A 22873-nucleotide genomic window follows, 5' to 3' on the forward strand; every position below is an offset into this window, starting at 1 on the left:
CCTGTATGAGGTGACTGGGCTGTGTGTGCTCACCTGTATGAGGTGACTGGACTGTGTGTGCTCACCTGTATGAGGTGACTGGGCTGTGTGTGCTCACCTGTATGAGGTGATTGGCTGTGTGTGCTCACCTGTATGAGGTGACTGGGCTGTGTGTGCTCACCTGTATGAGGTGACTGGGCTGTGTGTGCTCACCTGTATGAGGTGACTGGGCTGTGTGTGCTCACCTGTGTGAGATGACTGGGCTGTGTGTGCTCACCTGTATGAAGTGACTGGGCTGTGTGTGCTCACCTGTATGAGTTGACTGGGCTGTGTGTGCTCACCTGTATGAGGTGACTGGGCTGTGTGTGCTCACCTGTATGAAGTGACTGGGCTGTGTGCGCTCACCTGTATGAGGTGACTGGGCTGTGTGTGCTCAACTGTATGAGGTGATTGGGCTGTGTGTGCTCACCTGTATGAGGTGACTTGGCTGTGTGTACTCACCTGTATGAGGTGACTGGGCTGTGTGTACTCACCTATATGAGGTGACTGGGCTGTGTGTGCTCACCTGCATGAGGTGACTGGCTGTGTGTGCTCACCTGTATGAGGTGCCTGGACTGTGTGTGCTCACCTGTATGAGGTGACTGGGTTGTGTGTGCACACCTGTAAGAGGTGATTGGGCTGTGCGTGTTCACCTGTGTGACGGGACTTGGTTGTGTGTGCTCACCAGTATGAGGTGACTGTGCTGTGTGTGCGCACACCTGTATGAGGTGACTGGGCTGTGTGTGCTCTCCTGTATGAGGTGTCTAGGCTGTGTGTGCTCACCTGTATGAGGTGACTGGGCTGTGTGTGCTCTCCTGTATGAGGTGTCTAGGCTGTGTGTGCTCACCTGTGTGAGAAGACTGGGCTGTGTGTTCTCACTTGTATGAGGTGACTGGACTGTGTGTTCTCACCTGTAAGAGGTGACTGGGCTGTGTGTTCTCACCTGTAAGAGGTGACTGGGCTGTGTGTGCTCACCTGTGTGAGATGAATGGGCTGTGTGTGCTCACCTGTATGAGGTGACTGGGCTGTGTGTGCTTACCAGTATGAGATGACGGTGCTGTGCGTGCTCACCTGTATGAGAGGACTGGCTGTGTGTTCTCACTTGTATGAGGTGACTGGACTGTGTGTGCTCACCTGTATGAGGTGACTGGGCTGTGTGTGCTCACCTGTATGAGGTGACTGGGCTGTGTGTGCTCACCTGTATGAGGTGACTGGGCTGTGTGTGCTCACCTGTATGAGGTGACTGTGCTGTGTGTTCTCAGCTGTATGAGGTGACTGGGCTGTGTGTGCTCACCTGTATTAGGTGACCGGGCTGTGTGTGCTCACCTGTATGAGGTGACTGGGCTGTGTGTGCTAACCTGTATGAGAAGACGGTGCTGTGCGTGCTCACCTGTATGAGAGGACTGGCTGTGTGTTCTCACTTGTATGAGGTGACTGGACTGTGTGTGCTCACCTGTATGAGGTGACTGGGCTGTGTGTTCTCACCTGTATGAGGTGACTGGGCTGTGTGTGCTCACGTGTATGAGGTGACTGGGCTGTGTGTGCTCACCTGTATGAGGTGACTGTGCTGTGTGTTCTCACCTGTATGAGGTGACTGGGCTGTGTGTGCTCACCTGTGTGAGATGACTGGGCTGTGTGTGCTCACTAGTATGAAGTGACTGGGCTGTGTGTGCTCACGTGTATGAGGTGACTGGGCTGTGTGTGCTCACCTGTATGAGGTGACTGGCTGTGTGTGCTCACCTGTATGAGGTGCCTGGGCTGTGTGCTCACCATTATGAGGTGACTGGACTGTGTGTGCTCACCTGTATGAGGTGACTGGGCTCTGTGCTCACCTGTATGAGGTGACTGGTTTGTGTGTGCTCACCTGTATGACATGACTGGGCTGTGTGTGCTCACCTGTATGCAGTGACTGGCTGTGTGTGTTCACCTGTATGCAGTGACTGGCTGTGTGTGCTAACCTGTATGAGGTGACTGGTTTGTGTGTGCTCACCTGTATGACATGACTGGGCTGTGTGTTCTCACCTATATGCAGTGACTGGTTGTGTGTGTTCACCTGTATGCAGTGACTGGCTGTGTGTGCTAACCTGTATGAGGTGACTGGGCTGTGTGTGCTCTCCTGTATGAGGTGTCTAGGCTGTGTGTGCTCACCTGTTTGAGGTGACTGGGCTGTGTGTGCTCACCTGTATGAGGTGACTGGGCTGTGTGTGCTCTCCTGTATGCGGTGACTGGGCTGTGTGTGCTCACCTGTTTGAGGTGACTGGGCTGTGTGTGCTCACCTGTATGAGGTGACTGGGCTGTGTGTGCTCACCTGTATTAGGTGACTGGGCTGTGTGTGCTCACCTGTGTGAGATGACTGGGCTGTGTGTTCTCACTTGTATGAGGTGACTGGACTGTGTGTGCTCACCTGTATGAGGTGACTGGGCTGTGTGTTCTCACCTGTAAGAGGTGACTGGGCTTTGTGTGCTCACCTGTGTGAGATGACTGGGCTGTGTGTGCTCACCTGTATGAGGTGACTGGGCTGAATGTGCTCACTTGTGTGAGATGACTGGGCTGTGTGTGTTCACCTGTATGAGGTGACTGGGCTGTGTGTGCTCACCAGTATGAGGTGACTGGGCTGTGTGTACTCACCCGAATTAGGTGACTGGGCTGTGTGTGCTCAACTGTATGAGGTGATTGGGCTGTGTGCGCTCACCTGTATGAGGTGACTGGGCTGTGTGTGCTCAACTGTATGAGGTGACTGGGCTGTGTGTGCTCACCTGTATGAAGTGACTGGGCTGTGTGCTCTCACCTGTATGAGTTGACTGGGCTGTGTGTGCTCAACTGTATGAGGTGATTGGGCTGTGTGTGCTCACCTGTATGACGTGACTGGGCTGTGTGTGCTCACCTGTATTATGTGACTGGGCTGTGTGTGCTCACCAGTATGAGATGACGAGGCTGTGTGTGCTCACCTGTGTGAGATGACTGGGCTGTGTGTTCTCACTTGTATGAGGTGACTCGACTTTGTGTTCTCACCTGTAAGAGGTGACTGGGCTGTGTGTTCTCACCTGTAAGAGGTGACTGGGCTGTGTGTGCTCACCTGTGTGAGATGACTGGGCTGTGTGTGCTCACCTGTATGAGGTGACTGGGCTGATTGTGCTCACCTGTAAGAGGTGACTGGGCTGTGTGTGCTCACCTGTGTGAGATGACTGGGCTGTGTGTACTCACCTGTATGAGGTGACTGGGCTGTGTGTGCTCACCTGTATGAGGTGACTGTGCTGTGTGTTCTCACCTGTATGAGGTGACTGGGCTGTGTGTGCTCACCTGTGTGAGATGACTGGGCTGTGTGTGCTCACCTGTATGAAGTGACTGGGCTGTGTGTGCTCACCTGTATGAGGTGACTGGGCTGTGTGTGCTCACCTGTATGAGGTGACTGGCTGTGTGTGCTCACCTGTATGAGGTGCCTGGGCTGTGTGCTCACCATTATGAGGTGACTGGACTGTGTGTGCTCACCTGTATGAGGTGACTGGGCTCTGTGCTCACCTGTATGAGGTGACTGGTTTGTGTGTGCTCACCTGTATGACATGACTGGGCTGTGTGTGCTCACCTGTATGCAGTGACTGGCTGTGTGTGTTCACCTGTATGCAGTGACTGGCTGTGTGTGCTAACCTGTATGAGGTGACTGGTTTGTGTGTGCTCACCTGTATGACATGACTGGGCTGTGTGTGCTCACCTGTATGCAGTGACTGGCTGTGTGTGTTCACCTGTATGCAGTGACTGGCTGTGTGTGCTAACCTGTATGAGGTGACTGGGCTGTGTGAGCTCTCCTGTATGAGGTGTCTAGGCTGTGTGTGCTCACCTGTTTGAGGTGACTGGGCTGTGTGTGCTCACCTGTATGAGGTGACTGGGCTGTGTGTGCTCTCCTGTATGCGGTGACTGGGCTGTGTGTGCTCACCTGTTTGAGGTGACTGGGCTGTGTGTGCTCACCTGTATGAGGTGACTGGGCTGTGTGTGCTCACCTGTATTAGGTGACTGGGCTGTGTGTGCTCACCTGTGTGAGATGACTGGGCTGTGTGTTCTCACTTGTATGAGGTGACTGGACTGTGTGTGCTCACCTGTATGAGGTGACTGTGCTGTGTGTTCTCAAATGTATGAGGTGACTGGGCTGTGTGTGCTCACCTGTGTGAGATGACTGGGCTGTGTGTGCTCACCTGTATGAGGTGACTGGGCTGTGTGTGCTCACCTGTATGAGGTGACTGGCTGTGTGTGCTCACCTGTATGAGGTGCCTGGGCTGTGTGCTCACCATTATGAGGTGACTGGACTGTGTGTGCTCACCTGTATGAGGTGACTGGGCTCTGTGCTCACCTGTATGAGGTGACTGGTTTGTGTGTGCTCACCTGTATGACATGACTGGGCTGTGTGTGCTCACCTGTATGCAGTGACTGGCTGTGTGTGTTCACCTGTATGCAGTGACTGGCTGTGTGTGCTAACCTGTATGAGGTGACTGGTTTGTGTGTGCTCACCTGTATGACATGACTGGGCTGTGTGTGCTCACCTGTATGCAGTGACTGGCTGTGTGTGTTCACCTGTATGCAGTGACTGGCTGTGTGTGCTAACCTGTATGAGGTGACTGGGCTGTGTGTGCTCTCCTGTATGAGGTGTCTAGGCTGTGTGTGCTCACCTGTTTGAGGTGACTGGGCTGTGTGTGCTCACCTGTATGAGGTGACTGGGCTGTGTGTGCTCTCCTGTATGCGGTGACTGGGCTGTGTGTGCTCACCTGTTTGAGGTGACTGGGCTGTGTGTGCTCACCTGTATGAGGTGACTGGGCTGTGTGTGCTCACCTGTATTAGGTGACTGGGCTGTGTGTGCTCACCTGTGTGAGATGACTGGGCTGTGTGTTCTCACTTGTATGAGGTGACTGGACTGTGTGTGCTCACCTGTATGAGGTGACTGGGCTGTGTGTTCTCACCTGTAAGAGGTGACTGGGCTGTGTGTGCTCACCTGTATGAGGTGCCTGGGCTGTGTGCTCACCATTATGAGGTGACTGGACTGTGTGTGCTCACCTGTATGAGGTGACTGGGCTCTGTGCTCACCTGTATGAGGTGACTGGTTTGTGTGTGCTCACCTGTATGACATGACTGGGCTGTGTGTGCTCACCTGTATGCAGTGACTGGCTGTGTGTGTTCACCTGTATGCAGTGACTGGCTGTGTGTGCTAACCTGTATGAGGTGACTGGGCTGTGTGTGCTCTCCTGTATGAGGTGTCTAGGCTGTGTGTGCTCACCTGTTTGAGGTGACTGGGCTGTGTGTGCTCACCTGTATGAGGTGACTGGGCTGTGTGTGCTCTCCTGTATGCGGTGACTGGGCTGTGTGTGCTCACCTGTTTGAGGTGCCTGGGCTGTGTGTGCTCACCTGTATGAGGTGACTGGGCTGTGTGTGCTCACCTGTATGAGGTGACTGGGCTCTGTGCTCACCTGTATGAGGTGACTGGTTTGTGTGTTCTCACCTATATGAGGTGACTGGGCTGTGTGTGCTCACCTGCATGAGGTGACTGGCTGTGTGTGCTCACCTGTATGAGGTGCCTGGGCTGTGTGTGCTCACCTGTATGAGGTGCCTGGGCTGTGTGTGCTCACCTGTATGAGGTGACTGGGCTGTGTGTTCTCACCTATATGAGGTGACTGGGCTGTGTGTGCTCACCTGCATGAGGTGACTGGCTGTGTGTGCTCACCTGTATGAGGTGCCTGGGCTGTGTGTGCTCACCTGTATGAGGTGACTGGGCTGTGTGTGCTCACCTGTATGAGGTGACTGGGCTCTGTGCTCACCTGTATGAGGTGACTGAGCTTTGTGTGCTCACCTGTATGACATGACTGGGCTGTGTGTTCTCACTTTTATGAGGTGACTGGACTGTGTGTGCTCATCTGTGTGAGATGACTGGGCTGTGTGTGCTCACCTGTATGAGGTGACTGGGCTGAATGTGCTCACTTGTGTGAGATGACTGGGCTGTGTGTGTTCACCTGTATGAGGTGACTGGGCTGTGTGTGCTCACCAGTATGAGGTGACTGGGCTGTGTGTTCTCACCCGAATTAGGTGACTGGGAAGTGTGTGCTCAACTGTATGAGGTGATTGGGCTGTGTGTGCTCACCTGTATGAGGTGACTGGGCTGTGTGTGCTCTCCTGTATGCGGTGACTGGGCTGTGTGTGCTCACCTGTTTGAGGTGACTGGGCTGTGTGTGCTCACCTGTATGAGGTGACTGGGCTGTGTGTGCTCACCTGTATTAGGTGACTGGGCTGTGTGTGCTCACCTGTGTGAGATGACTGGGCTGTGTGTTCTCACTTGTATGAGGTGACTGGACTGTGTGTGCTCACCTGTATGAGGTGACTGGGCTGTGTGTTCTCACCTGTAAGAGGTGACTGGGCTGTGTGTGCTCACCTGTATGAGGTGCCTGGGCTGTGTGCTCACCATTATGAGGTGACTGGACTGTGTGTGCTCACCTGTATGAGGTGACTGGGCTCTGTGCTCACCTGTATGAGGTGACTGGTTTGTGTGTGCTCACCTGTATGACATGACTGGGCTGTGTGTGCTCACCTGTATGCAGTGACTGGCTGTGTGTGTTCACCTGTATGCAGTGACTGGCTGTGTGTGCTAACCTGTATGAGGTGACTGGTTTGTGTGTGCTCACCTGTATGACATGACTGGGCTGTGTGTGCTCACCTGTATGCAGTGACTGGCTGCGTGTGTTCATCTGTATGCAGTGACTGGCTGTGTGTGCTAACCTGTATGAGGTGACTGGGCTGTGTGTGCTCTCCTGTATGAGGTGTCTAGGCTGTGTGTGCTCACCTGTTTGAGGTGACTGGGCTGTGTGTGCTCACCTGTATGAGGTGACTGGGCTGTGTGTGCTCTCCTGTATGCGGTGACTGGGCTGTGTGTGCTCACCTGTTTGAGGTGCCTGGGCTGTGTGTGCTCACCTGTATGAGGTGACTGGGCTGTGTGTGCTCACCTGTATGAGGTGACTGGGCTCTGTGCTCACCTGTATGAGGTGACTGGTTTGTGTGTTCTCACCTATATGAGGTGACTGGGCTGTGTGTGCTCACCTGCATGAGGTGACTGGCTGTGTGTGCTCACCTGTATGAGGTGCCTGGGCTGTGTGTGCTCACCTGTATGAGGTGCCTGGGCTGTGTGTGCTCACCTGTATGAGGTGACTGGGCTGTGTGTTCTCACCTATATGAGGTGACTGGGCTGTGTGTGCTCACCTGCATGAGGTGACTGGCTGTGTGTGCTCACCTGTATGAGGTGCCTGGGCTGTGTGTGCTCACCTGTATGAGGTGACTGGGCTGTGTGTGCTCACCTGTATGAGGTGACTGGGCTCTGTGCTCACCTGTATGAGGTGACTGAGCTTTGTGTGCTCACCTGTATGACATGACTGGGCTGTGTGTTCTCACTTGTATGAGGTGACTGGACTGTGTGTGCTCATCTGTGTGAGATGACTGGGCTGTGTGTGCTCACCTGTATGAGGTGACTGGGCTGAATGTGCTCACTTGTGTGAGATGACTGGGCTGTGTGTGTTCACCTGTATGAGGTGACTGGGCTGTGTGTGCTCACCAGTATGAGGTGACTGGGCTGTGTGTTCTCACCCGAATTAGGTGACTGGGAAGTGTGTGCTCAACTGTATGAGGTGATTGGGCTGTGTGTGCTCACCTGTATGAGGTGACTGGGCTGTGTGTGCTCAACTGCTTGAGGTGACTGGGCTGTGTGTGCTAACCTGTATGAGGTGACTGGGCTGTGTGTGCTCACCTGTATTAGGTGACTGGGCTGTGTGTGCTCACCTGTGTGAGATGACTGGGCTGTGTGTTCTCACTTGTATGAGGTGACTGGACTGTGTGTGCTAACCTGTATGAGGTGACTGGGCTGTGTGTGCTCTCCTGTATGAGGTGTCTAGGCTGTGTGTGCTCACCTGTTTGAGGTGACTGGGCTGTGTGTGCTCACCTGTATGAGGTGACTGGGCTGTGTGTGCTCACCTGTATTAGGTGACTGGGCTGTGTGTGCTCACCTGTGTGAGATGACTGGGCTGTGTGTTCTCACTTGTATGAGGTGACTGGACTGTGTGTGCTCACCTGTATGAGGTGACTGGGCTGTGTGTTCTCACCTGTAAGAGGTGACTGGGCTGTGTGTGCTCACCTGTATGAGGTGCCTGGGCTGTGTGCTCACCATTATGAGGTGACTGGACTGTGTGTGCTCACCTGTATGAGGTGACTGGGCTCTGTGCTCACCTGTATGAGGTGACTGGTTTGTGTGTACTCACCTGTATGACATGACTGGGCTGTGTGTGCTCACCTGTATGCAGTGACTGGCTGTGTGTGTTCACCTGTATGCAGTGACTGGCTGTGTGTGCTAACCTGTATGAGGTGACTGGTTTGTGTGTGCTCACCTGTATGACATGACTGGGCTGTGTGTGCTCACCTGTATGCAGTGACTGGCTGTGTGTGTTCACCTGTATGCAGTGACTGGCTGTGTGTGCTAACCTGTATGAGGTGACTGGGCTGTGTGTGCTCTCCTGTATGAGGTGTCTAGGCTGTGTGTGCTCACCTGTTTGAGGTGACTGGGCTGTGTGTGCTCACCTGTATGAGGTGACTGGGCTGTGTGTGCTCTCCTGTATGCGGTGACTGGGCTGTGTGTTCTCACCCGAATTAGGTGACTGGGAAGTGTGTGCTCAACTGTATGAGGTGATTGGGCTGTGTGTGCTCACCTGTATGAGGTGACTGGGCTGTGTGTGCTCAACTGTTTGAGGTGACTGGGCTGTGTGTGCTCACCTGTATGAGGTGACTGGGCTGTGTGTGCTCTCCTGTATGCGGTGACTGGGCTGTGTGTGCTCACCTGTTTGAGGTGACTGGGCTGTGTGTGCTCACCTGTATGAGGTGACTGGGCTGTGTGTGCTCACCTGTATTAGGTGACTGGGCTGTGTGTGCTCACCTGTGTGAGATGACTGGGCTGTGTGTTCTCACTTGTATGAGGTGACTGGACTGTGTGTGCTCACCTGTATGAGGTGACTGGGCTGTGTGTTCTCACCTGTAAAAGGTGACTGGGCTGTGTGTGCTCACCTGTATGAGGTGCCTGGGCTGTGTGCTCACCATTATGAGGTGACTGGACTGTGTGTGCTCACCTGTATGAGGTGACTGGGCTCTGTGCTCACCTGTATGAGGTGACTGGTTTGTGTGTGCTCACCTGTATGACATGACTGGGCTGTGTGTGCTCACCTGTATGCAGTGACTGGCTGTGTGTGTTCACCTGTATGCAGTGACTGGCTGTGTGTGCTAACCTGTATGAGGTGACTGGTTTGTGTGTGCTCACCTGTATGACATGACTGGGCTGTGTGTGCTCACCTGTATGCAGTGACTGGCTGTGTGTGTTCACCTGTATGCAGTGACTGGCTGTGTGTGTTCACCTGTATGCAGTGACTGGCTGTGTGTGCTAACCTGTATGAGGTGACTGGTTTGTGTGTGCTCACCTGTATGACATGACTGGGCTGTGTGTGCTCACATGCATGGGGTGACTGTGCTGTGTGTGCTCACCTGTATGAGGTGACTGGGCTGTGTGTGCTCTCCTGTATGAGGTGTCTAGGCTGTGTGTGCTCACCTGTTTGAGGTGACTGGGCTGTGTGTGCTCACCTGTATGAGGTGACTGGGCTGTGTGTGCTCTCCTGTATGCGGTGACTGGGCTGTGTGTGCTCACCTGCATGAGGTGACTGGCTGTGTGTGCTCACCTGTATGAGGTGCCTGGGCTGTGTGTGCTCACCTGTATGAGGTGCCTGGGCTGTGTGTGCTCACCTGTATGAGGTGACTGGGCTGTGTGTTCTCACCTATATGAGGTGACTGGGCTGTGTGTGCTCACCTGCATGAGGTGACTGGCTGTGTGTGCTCACCTGTATGAGGTGCCTGGGCTGTGTGTGCTCACCTGTATGAGGTGACTGGGCTGTGTGTGCTCACCTGTATGAGGTGACTGGGCTCTGTGCTCACCTGTATGAGGTGACTGAGCTTTGTGTGCTCACCTGTATGACATGACTGGGCTGTGTGTTCTCACTTGTATGAGGTGACTGGACTGTGTGTGCTCACCTGTATGAGGTGACTGGGCTGTGTCTGCTCATCTGTGTGAGATGACTGGGCTGTGTGCGCTCACCTGTAGGAGTTGACTGGGCTGTGTGTGCTCAACTGTATGAGGTGATTGGGCTGTGTGTGCTCACCTGTATGAGGTGACTGGGCTGTGTGTTCTCACCTATATGAGGTGACTGGGCTGTGTGTGCTCACCTGCATGAGGTGACTGGCTGTGTGTGCTCACCTGTATGAGGTGCCTGGACTGTGTGTGCTCACCTGTATGAGGTGACTGGGTTGTGTGTGCTCACCTGTATGAGGTGATTGGGCTGTGCGTGTTCACCTGTGTGACGGGACTGGGTTGTGTGGGCACACCTGTATGAGGTGACTGGGCTGTGTGTGCTCTTCTGTATGAGGTGTCTAGGCTGTGTGTGCTCACCTGTATTAGGTGACTGGGCTGTGTGTGCTCACCAGTATGAGATGACGAGGCTGTGTGTGCTCACCTGTGTGAGATGACTGGGCTGTGTGTTCTCACTTGTATGAGGTGACTCGACTTTGTGTTCTCACCTGTATGAGGTGACTGGGCTGTGTGTGCTCACCTGTGTGAGATGACTGGGCTGTGTGTACTCACCTGTAAGAGGTGACTGGGCTGTGTGTGCTCACCTGTGTGAGATGAGTGGGCTGTGTGTACTCACCTGTATGAGGTGACTGGGCTGTGTGTGCTTACCAGTATGAGATGACGGTGCTGTGCGTGCTCACCTGTATGAGAGGACTGGCTGTGTGTTCTCACTTGTATGAGGTGACTGGACTGTGTGTGCTCACCTGTATGAGGTGACTGGGCTGTGTGTTCTCACCTGTATGAGGTGACTGGGCTGTGTGTTCTCACGTGTATGAGGTGACTGGGCTGTGTGTGCTCACCTGTATGAGGTGACTGGGCTGTGTGTGCTCACCTGTATGAGGTGACTGTGTTGTGTGTTCTCACCTGTATGAGGTGACTGGGCTGTGTGTGCTCACCTGTGTGAGATGACTGGGCTGTGTGTGCTCACCTGTATGAAGTGACTGGGCTGTGTGTGCTCACCTGTATGAGGTGACTGGGCTGTGTGTGCTCACCTGTATGAGGTGACTGGGCTGTGTGTGCTCACATGCATGGGGTGACTGGGCTGTGTGTGCTCACCTGAATGAGGTGACTGGGATGTGTGTTCTCTCCTATATGAGGTGACTGGGCTGTGTGTACTCACCTGTATGAGGTGACTGGCTGTGTGTGCTCACCTGTATGAGGTGCCTGGGCTGTGTGCTCACCAGTATGAGGTGACTGGACTGTGTGTGCTCACCTGTATGAGGTGACTGGGCTCTGTGCTCACCTGTATGAGGTGACTGAGCTTTGTGTGCTCACCTGTATGACATGACTGGGCTGTGTGTGCTCACGTGTATGCAGTGACTGGCTGTGTGTGCTCACCTGTATGCAGTGACTGGCTGTGTGCGCACACCTGTACGAGGTGACTGGGCTGTGTGTGCTCTCCTGTATGAGGTGTCTGGGCTGTGTGTGCTCACCTGTATGAGGTGACTGGGCTGTGTGTGCTCACCTGTATGAGGTGACTGTGTTGTGTGTTCTCACTTGTATGAGGTGACTGGACTGTGTGTGCTCACCTGTATGAGTTGACTGGGCTGTGTGTTCTCACCTGCATGGGGTGACTGGGCTGTGTGTTCTCACCTGAATGATGTGACTGGGATGTGTGTGCTCACCTGTATGAGGTGACTGGGCTGTGTGTGCTCACCTGCATAGGGTGACTGGGCTGTGTGTTCTCACCTGAATGATGTGACTGGGCTGTGTGTTCTCACCTGTAAGAGGTGACTGGGCTGTGTGTGCTCACCTAAGTGAGATGACTGTGCTGTGTGTGCTCACCTGTATGAGGTGACTGGGCTGAATGTGCTCACATGTGTGAGATGACTGCCTGTGTGTGCTCACCTGTATTAGGTGACTGGGCTGTGTGTGCTCACCTGTATAAGGTGACTGGGCTGTGTGTGCTTACCAGTATGAGATGACGGTGCTGTGCGTGCTCACCTGTATGAGAGGACTGGGCTGTGTGTTCTCACTTGTATGAGGTGACTGGGCAGTGTGTTCTCACTTGTATGAGGTGACTGGACTGTGTGTGCTCACCTGTATGAGGTGACTGGGCTGTGTGTTCTCACCTGTATGAGGTGACTGGGCTGTGTGTGCTCACCTGTATGAGGTGACTGGGCTGTGTGTTCTCACCTGTATGAGGTGACTGGGCTGTGTGTGCTCACCTGTATGATGTGACTGGGCTGTGTGTCCTCACCTGTATGATGTGACTGGGCTGTGTGTGCTCACCTGTATGAGGTGACTGTGTTGTGTGTTCTCACCTGTATGAGGTGACTGGACTGTGTGTGCTCACCTGTATGAGGTGACTGGGCTGTGTGTTCTCACCTGTATGAGGTGACTGGGCTGTGTGTGCTCACCTGTATAATGTGACTGGGCTGTGTGTGCTCACCTGTATGAGGTGACTGTGTTGTGTGTTCTCACCTGTATGAGGTGACTGGGCTGTGTGTGCTCACCTGTGTGAGATGACTGGGCTGTGTGTGCTCACCTGTATGAGGTGACTGGGCTGTGTGTGCTCACCTGTATGAGGTGACTGGGCTGTGTGTGCTCACCTGCATGGGGTGACTGGGCTGTGTGTTCTCACCTGAATGATGTGACTGGGATGTGTGTGCTCACCTGTATGAGGTGACTGGGCTGTGTGTGCTCACCAGTATGAGATGACGGTGCTGTGCGTGCTCACCTGTATGAGAGGACTGGGCTGTGTGTTCTCACTTGTATGAGGTGACTGGGCAGTGTGTTCTCACTTGTATGAGGTGACTGGACTGTGTGTGCTCACCTGTATGAGGTGACTGGGCTGTGTGTGCTCACCTGCATAGGGTGACTGGGCTGTGTGTTCTCACCTGAATGATGTGACTGGGCTGTGTGTTCTCACCTGTAAGAGGTGACTGGGCTGTGTGTGCTCACCTAAGTGAGATGACTGTGCTGTGTGTGCTCACCTGTATGAGGTGACTGGGCTGAATGTGCTCACTTGTCTGAGATGACTGCCTGTGTGTGCTCACCTGTATTAGGTGACTGGGCTGTGTGTGCTCACCTGTATGAGGTGACTGGGCTGTGTGTGCTTACCAGTATGAGATGACGGTGCTGTGCGTGCTCACCTGTATGAGAGGACTGGGCTGTGTGTTCTCACCTGTAAGAGGTGACTGGGCTGTGTGTGCTCACCTATGTGAGATGACTGGGCTGTGTGTGCTCACCTGTATGAGGTGACTGGGCTGAATGTGCTCACCTGTATGAGGTGACTGGGCTGTGTGTGCTTACCAGTATGAGATGACGGTGCTGTGCGTGCTCACCTGTATGAGAGGACTGGCTGTGTGTTCTCACTTGTATGAGGTGACTGGGCAGTGTGTTCTCACTTGTATGAGGTGACTGCACTGTGTGTGCTCACCTGTATGAGATGACTGGGCTGTGTGTTCTCACCTGTATGAGGTGACTGGGCTGTGTGTCCTCACCTGTATGAGGTGACTGGGCTCTGTGTCCTCACCTGTATGAGGTGACTGGGCTGTGTGTGCTCAACTGTATGAGGTGACTGTGCTGTGTGTGCTCACCTGTATAAGGTGACTGGGCTGTGTGTGCCCACCTGTATGAGGTGACTGGACTGTGTATACTCACCTGTATGAGGTGACTGGGCTGTGTGTTCTCACCTATATGAGGTGACTGGGCTGTGTGTGCTCACCTGCATGAGGTGACTGGGCTGTGTGTGCTCACCTGTATGAGGTGACTGGGCTGTGTGTGCTCACCTGTGTGAGATGACTGGGCTGTGTGTGCTCACCTGTATGAGGTGACTGGGCTGAATTTGCTCACTTGTGTGAGATGACTGGGCTGTGTGTGTTCACCTGTATGAGGTGACTGGGCTGTGTGTGCTCACCAGTATGATGTGACTGGGCTGAATGTGTTCAACTGTATGAGGTGACTGGGCTATGTGTACTCACCCGAATTAGGTGACTGGGCTGTGTGTGCTCAACTGTATGAGGTGATTGGGCTGTGTGTGCTCACCTGTATGAAGTGACTGGGCTGTGTGCGCTCACCTGTATGAGGTGACTGGGCTGTGTGTGCTCAACTGTATGAGGTGACTGGGCTGTGTGTGCTCACCTGTATGAGGTGACTGGGCTGTGTGTGCTCAACTGTATGAGGTTACTGTGCTGTGTGTGATCACCTGTATGAGGTGACTGGGCTGTGTGTGCTCACCTGTATGAGGTGACTGGGCTGAATGTGCTCACCTGTATGAGGTGACTGGCTGTGTGTGCTCACCTGTATGAGATGACTGGGCTGTGTGTGCTCAACTGTATGAGGTGACTGGGCTGTGTGTGCTCACCTGTGTGAGATGACTGGGCTGTGTGTGCTCACCTGTATGAGGTGACTTGGCTGAATGTGCTCACCTGTGTGAGATGACTGGGCTGTGTGTGTTCACCTGTATGAGGTGACTTGGCTGAATGTGCTCACTTGTGTGAGATGACTGGGCTGAATGTGCTCAACTGTATGAGGTGACTGGGCTGTGTGTACTCACCCGAATTAGGTGACTGGGCTGTGTGTGCTCAACTGTATGAGGTGATTGGGCTGTATGTGCTCACCTGTATGAAGTGACTGGGCTGTGTGCGCTCACCTGTATGAGGTGACTGGGCTGTGTGTGCTCAACTGTATGAGGTGACTGGGCTTTGTGTGCTCACCTGTATGAAGTGACTGGGCTGTGTGCGCTCAACTGTATGATGTGATTGGGCTGTGTGTGCTCACCTGTATGAGGTGACTGGGCTGTGTGTACTCACCTTTATGAGGTGACTGGGCTGTGTGTTCTCACCTATATGAGGTGACTGGGCTGTGTGTGCTCACCTGCATGAGGTGACTGGCTGTGTGTGCTCACCTGTATGAGGTGCCTGGGCTGTGTGCTCACCAGTATGAGGTGACTGGACTGTGTGTGCTCACCTGTATGAGGTGACTGGGTTGTGTGTGCTCACCTGTATGAGGTGATTGGGCTGTGCGTGTTCACCTGTGTGACGGGACTGGGTTGTGTGCGCACACCTGTATGAGGTGACTGGGCTGTGTGTGCTCTTCTGTATGAGGTGTCTAGGCTGTGTGTGCTCACCTGTATGACGTGACTGGGCTGTGTGTGCTCACCTGTATTAGGTGACTGTGCTGTGTGTGCTCACCAGTATGAGATGACGAGGCTGTGTGTGCTCACCTTTGTGAGATGACTGGGCTGTGTGTTCTCACTTGTATGAGGTGACTGGACTGTGTGTTCTCACCTGTAAGAGGTGACTGGGCTGTGTGTGCTCACCTAAGTGAGATGACTGTGCTGTGTGTGCTCACCTGTATGAGGTGACTGGGCTGAATGTGCTCACTTGTGTGAGATGACTGGGCTGTGTGTGCTCACCTGTATTAGGTGACTGGGCTGTGTGTGCTTACCAGTATGAGATGACGGTGCTGTGCGTGCTCACCTGTATGAGAGGACTGGGCTGTGTGTTCTCACTTGTATGAGGTGACTGGGCAGTGTGTTCTCACTTGTATGAGGTGACTGGGCTGATTGTGCTCACCTGTATGAGGTGACTGAGCTGTGTGTGCTCACCTGTATGAGGTGACTGGGCTGTGTGTCCCCACCTGTATGAGGTGACTGGGCTGTGCGTGCTCACCTGTATGAGAGGACAGGCTGTGTGTTCTCACTTGTATGAGGTGACTGGACTGTGTGTGCTCACCTGTATGAGGTGACTGGGCTGTGTGTTCTCACCTGTATGAGGTGACTGGGCTGTGTGTTCTCACCTGTATGAGGTGACTGGGCTGTGTGTGCTCACCTGTATGAGGTGACTGGGCTGTGTGTGCTCACCTGTATGAGGTGACTGTGTTGTGTGTTCTCACCTGTATGAGGTGACTTGGCTGTGTGTGCTCACCTGTGTGAGATGACTGGGCTGTGTGTGCTCACCTGTATGAGGTGACTGGGCTGTGTGTGCTCACATGCATGGGGTGACTGGGCTGTGTGTGCTCACCTGAATGAGGTGACTGGGATGTGTGTTCTCTCCTATATGAGGTGACTGGGCTGTGTGTGCTCACCTGTATGAGGTGACTGGCTGTGTGCTCACAAGTATGAGGTGACTGGACTGTGTGTGCTCACCTGTATGAGGTGACTGGGCTCTGTGCTCACCTGTATGAGTTGACTGAGCTTTGTTTGCTCACCTGTATGACATGACTGGGCTGTGTGTGCTCACCTGTATGCAGTGACTGGCTGTGTGTGCTCACCTGTATGCAGTGACTGGCTGTGTGCGCACACCTGTATGAGGTAACTGGGCTGTGTGTGCTCTCCTGTATGAGGTGTCTAGGCTGTGTGTGCTCACCTGTATGAGGTGACTGGGCTGTGTGTGCTCATCTGTATTAGGTGACTGGGCTGTGTGTGCTCACCAGTTTGAGATGACGAGGCTGTGTGTGCTCACCTGTAAGAGGTGACTGGGCTGTGTGTTCTCACCTGTAAGAGATGACTGGGCTGTGTGTGCTCACCTGTGTGAGATGACTGGGCTGTGTGTCCTCACCTGTATGAGGTGACTGGGCTGATTGTGCTCACCTGTAAGAGGTGACTGGGCTGTGTGTGCTCACCTGTGTGAGATGACTGGGCTGTGTGTACTCACCTGTATGAGGTGACTGGGCTGTGTGTGCTTACCAGTATGAGATGACGGTGCTGTGCGTGCTCACCTGTATGAGAGGACAGGCTATGTGTTCTCACTTGTATGAGGTGACTGGACTGTGTGTGCTCACCTGTATGAGGTGACTGGGCTGTGTGTTCTCACCTGTATGAGGTGACTGGGCTGTGTGTTCTCACCTGTATGAGGTGACTGGGCTGTGTGTGCTCACCTGTATGAGGTGACTGGGCTGTGTGTGCTCACGTGTATGAGGTGCTTGTGTTGTGTGTTCTCACCTGTATGAGGTGACTGGGCTGTGTGTGCTCACCTGTGTGAGATGACTGGGCTGTGTGTGCTCACCTGTATGAAGTGACTGGGCTGTGTGTGCTCACCTGTATGAGGTGACTGGGCTGTGTGTGCTCACCTGTATGAGGTGACGGGGCTGTGTGTGCTCACATGCATAGGGTGACTGGGCTGTGTGTGCTCACCTGAATGAGGGGCCTGGGATGTGTGTTCTCTCCTATATGAGGTGACTGGACTGTGTGTGCTCACCTGTATGAGGTGACTGAGCTTTGTGTGCTCACCTGTATGACATGACTGGGCTGTGTGTGCTCACCTGTATGAAGTGACTGGGCTGAGTGTGCTCACCTGCATGAGGTGACTGGGCTGTGTGTGCTCACCTGTATTAGGTGACTGGGCTGTGTGTGCTCACCAGTATGAGATGACGAGGCTGTGTGTGCTCACCTGTGTGAGATGACTGGGCTGTGTGTTCTCACTTGTATGAGGTGACTGGACTGTGTGTGCTCACCTGTATGAGGTGACTGGGCTGTGTGTTCTCACCTGTAAGAGGTGACTGGGCTGAATGTGCTCACTTGTGTGAGATGACTGGGCTGTGTGTGCTCACCTGTATTAGGTGACTGGGCTGTGTGTGCTCACCTGTATGAGGTGACTGGGCTGTGTGTATTCACCTGTATGAGGTGACTGGTCTGTGTGTCCTCACCTGTATGAGGTGACTGGGCTGTGTGTTCTCACTTGTATGAGGTGACTGGGCAGTGTGTTCTCACTTGTATGAGGTGACTGGACTGTGTGTGCTCACCTGTATGAGGTGACTGGGCTGTGTGTCCTCACCTGTATGAGGTGACTGGGCTGTGTGTGCTTACCAGTATGAGATGACGGTGCTGTGCGTGCTCACCTGTATGAGAGGACTGGGCTGTGTGTTCTCACTTGTATGAGGTGACTGGGCAGTGTGTTCTCACTTGTATGAGGTGACTGGACTGTGTGTGCTCACCTGTATGAGGTGACTGGGCTGTGTGTCCTCACCTGTATGAGGTGACTGGGCTGTGTGTGCTTACCAGTATGAGATGACGGTGCTGTGCGTGCTCACCTGTATGAGAGGACAGGCTGTGTGTTCTCACTTGTATGAGGTGACTGGACTGTGTGTGCTCACCTGTATGAGGTGACTGGGCTGTGTGTTCTCACCTGTATGAGGTGACTGGGCTGTGTGTTCTCACCTGTATGAGGTGACTGGGCTGTGTGTTCTCACCTGTATGAGGTGACTGGGCTGTGTGTGCTCACCTGTGTGAGATGACTGGGCTGTGTGTGCTCACCTGTATGAAGTGACTGGGCTGTGTGTGCTCACCTGTATGAGGTGACTGGGCTGTGTGTGCTCACCTGTATGAGGTGACTGGGCTGTGTGTGCTCACATGCATGGGGTGACTGTGCTGTGTGTGCTCACCTGAATGAGGTGACTGGGATGTGTGTTCTCTCCTATATGAGGTGACTGGGCTGTGTGTGCTCACCTGTATGAGGTGACTGGCTGTGTGTGCTCACCTGTATGAGGTGCCTGGGCTGTGTGCTCACCATTATGAGGTGACTGGACTGTGTGTGCTCACCTGTATGAGGTGACTGAGCTTTGTGTGCTCACCTGTATGACATGACTGGGCTGTGTGTGCTCACCTGTATGCAGTGACTGGCTGTGTGTGCTCACCTGTAAGCAGTGACTGGCTGTGTGCGCACACCTGTATGAGGTAACTGGGCTGTGTGTGCTCTCCTGTATGAGGTGTCTAGGCTGTGTGTGCTCACCTGTATGAGGTGACTGGGCTGTGTGTGCTCACCTGTATTAGGTGACTGGGCTGTGTGTGCTCACCAGTATGAGATGACGAGGCTGAATGTGCTCACTTGTGTGAGATGACTGGGCTGTGTGTGCTCACCTGTATGAGGTGACTGGGCTGTGTGTGCTTACCAGTATGAGATGACGGTGCTGTGCGTGCTCACCTGTATGAGAGGACAGGGCTGTGTGTTCTCACTTGTATGAGGTGACTGGGCAGTGTGTTCTCACTTGTATGAGGTGACTGGACTGTGTGTGCTCACCTGTATGAGGTGACTGGGCTGTGTGTCCTCACCTGTATGAGGTGACTGGGCTGTGTGTGCTTACCAGTATGAGATGACGGTGCTGTGCGTGCTCACCTGTATGAGAGGACAGGCTGTGTGTTCTCACTTGTATGAGGTGACTGGACTGTGTGTGCTCACCTGTATGAGGTGACTGGGCTGTGTGTTCTCACCTGTATGAGGTGACTGGGCTGTGTGTTCTCACCTGTATGAGGTGACTGGGCTGTGTGTTCTCACCTGTATGAGGTGACTGGGCAGTGTGTTCTCACTTGTGTGAGGTGACTGGACAGTGTGTGCTCACCTGTATGAGGTGACTGGGCTGTGTGTCCTCACCTGTATGAGGTGACTGGGCTCTGTGTCCTCACCTGTATGAGGTGACTGGGCTGTGTGTGCTCACCTGTATGAGGTGACTGGGCTGTGTGTGCTCAACTGTATGAGGTGACAGTGCTGTGTGTGCTCACCTGTATAAGGTGAATGGGCTGTGTGTGCCCACCTGTATGAGGTGACTGGGCTGTGTGTGCTCACCTGTATGAGAGGACTGGCTGTGTGTTCTCACTTGTATGAGGTGACTGGACTGTGTGTGCTCACCTGTATGAGGTGACTGGACTGTGTGTGCTCACCTGTATGAGGTGACTGGGCTGTGTGTTCTCACCTATATGAGGTGACTGGGCTGTGTGTGCTCACCTATATGATGTGACTGGGCTGTGTGTGCTCACCTGTATGAGGTGACTGTGTTGTGTGTTCTCACCTGTATGAGGTGACTGGGCTGTGTGTGCTCACCTGTGTGAGATGACTGGGCTGTGTGTGCTCACCTGTATGAAGTGACTGGGCTGTGTGTGCTCACCTGTATGAGGTGACTGGGCTGTGTGTGCTCACCTGCATGGGGTGACTGGGCTGTGTGTGCTCACCTGAATGAGGTGACTGGGATGTGTGTTCTCTCCTATATGAGGTGACTGGGCTGTATGTGCTCACCTGTATGAGGTGACTGGCTGTGTGTGCTCACCTGTATGAGGTGCCTGGGCTGTGTGTGCTCACCTGTATGAGGTGACTGGGCTGTGTGTGCTCACCTGTATGAGGTGACTGAGCTTTGTGTGCTCACCTGTATGCAGTGACTGTCTGTGTGCGCACACCTGTATGAGGTGACTGGGCTGTGTGTGCTCTCCTGTATGAGGTGTCTAGGCTGTGTGTGCTCACCTGTATTATGTGACTGGGCTGTGTGTGCTCACCAGTATGAGATGACGAGGCTGTGTGTGCTCACCTGTGTGAGATGACAGGGCTGTGTGTTCTCACTTGTATGAGGTGACTGGACTGTGTGTGCTCACCTGTATTAGGTGACTGGGCTGTGTGTGCTCACCTGTATGAGGTGACTGGGCTGTGTGTGCTTACCAGTATGAGATGACGGTGATGTGCATGCTCACCTGTATGAGGTGACTGGGCTGTGTGTGCTCACCTGTATGAGGTGACTGGGCTGTGTGTGCTTACCAGTATGAGATGACGGTGCTGTGCGTGCTCACCTGTGTGAGATGACTTGGCTGTGTGTGCTCACCTGTATTAGGTGACTGGGCTGTGTGTGCTCACCTGTATGAGGTGACTGGGCTGTGTGTATTCACCTGTATGAGGTGACTGGTCTGTGTGTGCTCACCTGTATGAGAGGACTGGGCTGTGTGTTCTCACTTGTATGAGGTGACTGGGCAGTGTGTTCTCACTTGTATGAGGTGACTGGACTGTGTGTGCTCACCTGTATGAGGTGACTGGGCTGTGTGTCCTCACCTGTATGAGGTGACTGGGCTGTGTGTGCTCACCTGTATGAGGTGACTGGGCTGTGTGTGCTCACCTGTATGAGGTGACTGGGCTGTGTGTGCTCACCTGTATGAGGTGACTGGGCTGTGTGTGCTCACCTGTATGAGGTGACTGGGCTGTGTGTGCTCACCTGTATGAGGTGACTGGGCTGTGTGTGCTCAACTGTATGAGGTGACTGTGCTGTGTGTGCTCACCTGTATAAGGTGACTGGGCTGTGTGTGCCCACCTGTATGAGGTGACTGGACTGTGTATACTCACCTGTATGAGGTGACTGGGCTGTGTGTTCTCACCTACATGAGGTGACTGGCTGTGTGTGCTCACCTGTATGAGGTGACTGGGCTGTGTGTGCTCACCTGTATTAGGTGACTGGGCTGTGTGTGCTCACCAGTATGAGAAGACGAGGCTGTGTGTGCTCACCTGTGTGAGATGACTGGGCTGTGTGTTCTCACTTGTATGAGGTGACTGGACTGTGTGTGCTCACCTGTATGAGGTGACTGTGCTGTGTGTTCTCACCTGTAAGAGGTGACTGGGCTGTGTGTGCTCACCTGTATGAGGTGACTGGGCTGAATGTGCTCACTTGTGTGAGATGACTGGGCTGTGTGTGCTCACCTGTATGAGGTGACTGGGCTGTGTGTGCTCACCTGTATGAGGTGACTGGGCTGTGTGTGCTTACCAGTATGAGATGACGGTGCTGTGCGTGCTCACCTGTATGAGAGGACTGGCTGTGTGTTCTCACTTGTATGAGGTGACTGGGCAGTGTGTTCTCACTTGTATGAGGTGACTGAACTGTGTGTGCTCACCTGTATGAGGTGACTGGGCTGTGTGTTCTCACCTGTATGAGGTGACTGGGCTGTGTGTCCTCACCTGTATGAGGTGACTGGGCTCTGTGTCCTCACCTGTATGAGGTGACTGGGCTGTGTGTGCTCACCTGTATGAGGTGACTGGGCTGTGTGTGCTCACCTGTATGAGGTGACTGTGCTGTGTGTGCTCACCTGTATAAGGTGACTGGGCTGTGTGTGCTCACCTGTATGAGGTGACTGGACTGTGTATACTCACCTGTATGAGGTGACTGGGCTGTGTGTTCTCACCTATATGAGGTGACTGGGCTGTGTGTGCTCACCTGCATGAGGTGACTGGCTGTGTGTGCTCACCTGTATGAGGTGACTGGGCTGTGTGTGCTCACTTGTATGAGGTGACTGGGCTGTGTGTGCTCACCTGTGTGAGATGACTGGGCTGTGTGTTCTCACTTGTATGAGGTGACTGGACTGTGTGTGCTCACCTGTATGAGGTGACTGTGCTGTGTGTTCTCACCTGTAAGAGGTGACTGGGCTGAATGTGCTCACTTGTGTGAGATGACTGGGCTGTGTGTGCTCACCTGTATGAGGTGACTGGGCTGTGTGTACTCACCTGTATGAGGTGACTGGGCTGTGTGTGCTCACCTGTGTGAGATGACTGGGCTGTGTGTGCTCACCTGTATGAGGTGACTGGGCTGTGTGTGCTCACCTGTATGAGGTGACTGGGCTGTGTGTGCTCACCTGCATGGGGTGACTGGGCTGTGTGTTCTCACCTGAATGATGTGACTGGGATGTGTGTGCTCACCTGTATGAGGTGACTGGGCTGTGTGTGCTCACCAGTATGAGATGACGGTGCTGTGCGTGCTCACCTGTATGAGAGGACTGGGCTGTGTGTTCTCACTTGTATGAGGTGACTGGGCAGTGTGTTCTCACTTGTATGAGGTGACTGGACTGTGTGTGCTCACCTGCATAGGGTGACTGGGCTGTGTGTTCTCACCTGAATGATGTGACTGGGCTGTGTGTTCTCACCTGTAAGAGGTGACTGGGCTGTGTGTGCTCACCTAAGTGAGATGACTGTGCTGTGTGTGCTCACCTGTATGAGG

Source organism: Phyllobates terribilis, unplaced genomic scaffold (genome assembly GCF_046119375.1).
Source record: "Phyllobates terribilis strain yellow unplaced genomic scaffold, ASM4611937v1 Scaffold_8__6_contigs__length_399053987, whole genome shotgun sequence".
Taxonomy (NCBI): domain Eukaryota; kingdom Metazoa; phylum Chordata; class Amphibia; order Anura; family Dendrobatidae; genus Phyllobates; species Phyllobates terribilis.